Raw genomic sequence first — 3,903 nt, forward strand, 5'->3', positions numbered from 1 at the left:
AAAAAAAAAAAAAAAAAAAAATAAAAAAAAAAATAAAAAAATTAATTAAAAGCTCTTATAGATTCTAGCAATCCACTCTGGGCCTCCAGGCACAGCCCTGAACATGAGAACAAAATGCTTTTACAACCGCGGAGTAAGTAATCTGCAAGGCATGAAAAGAGACAGATATTTTTCCACCCTTTAATTTTTTTCTCATTTTCGATCACTTGAAACACTAATGGCAACAAGCAGTTGGTTTCAGGCAGTTAATACTTAAAAAGCACACCAATAATTTTTTTTCCCTTGTTCTCTGTGTCTCTATATCAAAATTATCTGTATAACCTGAATGTTAAAGTCATGAAGATTCAGAGGATGCAAAGGGTCTGCTCCTATCACCTTTTCCATCAATTAAGCCTGAAACATGATTGTAAGGCTGATGGTCAGGGTCACTAAATTGTTCTTAAAGTATTCTCAGGCATGGATATAGGTATCTCCTGCTAATCCCTACAGGGTAAATCCAGTGAAGGAGATCTTAGTGCAACCCAATATGCATGCATGCAATTTCACCCAGCTTCCATGTTGGAAGTGGCTACAACTCCAATGAGCTGGAATACGTGTAGAACCCGTCTATATATTCAGCGTAAGTGGCACAGTATCTGCAAAGGAGTAAACTGGGAAGCTGACAGTGAGCCACATAGACTATCAGCGTTACAGATGCTTCAGTAGACATTGTTTTAGACCATCTCCTAACCTTTCTGATTAAAAAGAGTAAGTCCAGATACCATATTCCCTTTCTGAGAGTCTCTGTCTACAACATGAAGCCTACCTGATTAAAAACAATGATGACAGCATAGACAGCTCTAAGTCCACTGTCTCTGAACTTCTCAAATGGTGTCTGCTTTTTGATGGTTAAAGTCTTAGCCATTTCCCCCGTAGATGGCTATTTCACTGTATTTTCCATTTTGGACTTCTAGTGAAGCCTAGTTTCTCCATATGTTGAATTAAATTCAGATAAACCTGTACAACAAAGAAACCCCACCCTAGCAACCTTAATGGCAATTCTGCCATAGATTTCTCCAGTGGCCAGATTTATTCCTGAAATACAATATGAAATTTTATACTGAAGATAACTTCAGCAGGCTTTCAATAAATGCAGTTCTGTTCCATTTTTCCCCGAGACATAGAGAACTTGATCTGCTTCACACTCATTTATGACAACAATACTGGATTTTTTTTCCTCATTGTTTCCCTTTCTTTTTGGAGGTCAAATATGAGCTGACACTTAAGGATATGCTGAATCTCATTTTATTATGATATTTATTTTTCATACCAGAGGATAAAGTCATTCCAATTGCAAAAAGCCTAAAATTAAAAAAAAAAGCCTTTGTTCTGCTGCCTGCACTGACCATATGCTTCATATATTGGTTTATCATTGATGTTTTCTACTCCTAAACTCACGCAGAATGCAAAAATTCACACAATAGTTAATAAATAGATCCAGATATATTCTTTGTACTAAGAGGAGTCCAATCCTGCAATGGTACTGAGCAACTGTAGCTACTGGACTCCTCCTGTGACTGTTGATGCTTGTAACACCAAATTCAGCTTGGGGTACTCCTGGAGGATGTTGGGGCACTCCCAGGTATTTCAAAACCCTGAAGCGGCTCATATGGTGCTAACTCTGGAAAGCATCTACACAAGTAGCAAGCATCTTCTGCATCAAAACCTGTGTATCTCCCTCATGCCTGGTATTTTACAGCCTCACTGCATTTACTAATATTGGACAGTTGTGTATGTTACGCTTAAACAGGGAATAAAAATGCAAACAACTGGGGCAAAAAGCTTAACTAATTACTGCAAACATTTTTACACTATAAATATTCCTTGTACAGCACACTAGGACCAATTTCTATATACAGGTATTAATGCCACTTCAGAGATACTCTGTTACCTTAATAAATGGGCTTTATAACTGCAACCAAAAGATGTAGGCCATTGAGTCCCATGCATTGCTTGCTTGTGACCCTCCTTGGAAAAATCAGTGGAGATCAATGGTCAACTTTTAATCAAAGGTTTTGCTGACTGGCAGAAAAAAAAAACCAAAAAACCAACACAACAGTGAGCAATTCCTAGCCAGGGCAGATACAAGTACAAGCAAGTGTTCTGTTTAAGAACCTTTACATTTGATTAAAAATATGCAAACGCAAGTTGTTAAATAAGTTATGTAAGCTGTAGGTGGGGCACCACCATTTCAGTACCCCTAACATGCACACTGTGGTCAGGTATTTTGTCAGCTGGTAACAAGGACCATACAGACTCACTTGTGTATTTGCAATCAAATTGCTTTTATTCAGTGCATTTTGTTCTCTGAAACCAAGCAATCCTGGAAAATTGTAACTAGGAGTTGCTCTGTTTGGGAAATTCTTTTAACACTCCTTTCTCTTCCCCTTCTCATTGTGAAGGAGCAGGAGACAGCTGGGAGGAGGAAAAGCCCTGGATTTCAGCTACTGAAGTCAACATACTGAGAATTTACCAGAAATTGACTGGAGAAACTTTGTTGCTAGTGTTCACTGAACACAAACATTTTTGGAAATTCACTTGAGTGCAAGGACACAAAGGAGTTCAAGGTGTTCAGTTTGCCTCTTAAAGGTCAAACTAACACTAAGTGAAACCCCACTGAGAAAAAAACCCCAATGATCATGCTCACTGGCACCTGCCCTTCCAGGCATCCTCAGATCAGAGGGATATTGGCAAAGGAGCACAGAGCAGCTCACACTGTTGTGGTCCATGCAATCAGCTGTCAGCATAGGAGGAGTAAAGCAAAAAAGATTTTTTTTCTTTTTTTTTTTCTCTGCCCTGCCAGTGCATCTGTTTTACTGGCAAGAGCAAGCAGTCTCCTTACTGGTCTCCCTAGAAATATTTACATAACAAATTCAAGATCTGTGTATTGATTCAGACACAATTTCTATGGGAGTATAACGCATTGTGCTTCACAAGATTGCTGCATACCTTAGTTCAAATTTAAATATTTGCTCTGATGCCTAACATGGAGCATTCTTGGTCCAAATCACCTCCTTTTCATATGATCGGTATGCAAAAAAATTGAATTCAGAATATGAGGAGTAATCGACCCAATATCACAGTACCAAGGCAGTGCTATATGTTAATATTCAGACATGCAGTTCTCCATCTTATTCACATGAGGATCCCCAAAATACCAGTTGATTTTCAGCATGCTTGACAGCCATAAGCTGCAGCTGTGCTGTATTGAAAATTGGCAACGCTAACATTAAACTGAAGGAGCTTTTTGAAGTAATGACAAAGGCACTGATTGCCTTCTTCCAAACCAGAAGGATTTTTTTTTTTTTTTCAATTTTAACACAGCCTGGAAACACAAGAGTGGGGTTGCCCAAAGTCCTGAGTCCAACCCCTAATTTATAAAGGGCTACCCACCCCTTCAGTCCTGCCTGTCTTCCTTCCAGATACTGCCTCCACTCTTTGAGAACACATCTGCTTTTACATTACCTGTCAACTCCCTCCACTAAATGCAGTATATCAGAAGGATTCTGCACAAATCAAGGATGCTAATCAGCCATTCAACCCTAGAGTTTGAGCTGTTGCATTCTAGTTGCTTGTAAGGCAGCAAGAGCAAAGTAGACAGACTAGCCATACCAAATTTTCACAAACTGCTGACAACAGCAGCACTAATCAAAAATACTTGCAATGAAGAAAAATTCAGTGATGGAAAAATATGGTAGAGACTACTTTGCAGAACTCTCTCTTATCATAACTGTGCCTTATACCAAGTGAGCTTTGAAACACCCAAACAGTTGAATATGATGAGACAAATAGTTAAGATATGCTTTTTAGAGTTGCATTCCCTGCTCATTCTTAACAACAAGCTGGCATTACTGCTTTCATACA

Source organism: Athene cunicularia (genome assembly GCF_003259725.1).
Source record: "Athene cunicularia isolate RWA chromosome 9 unlocalized genomic scaffold, athCun1 chr9_part1, whole genome shotgun sequence".
NCBI classification, from domain to species: Eukaryota; Metazoa; Chordata; class Aves; order Strigiformes; family Strigidae; genus Athene; species Athene cunicularia.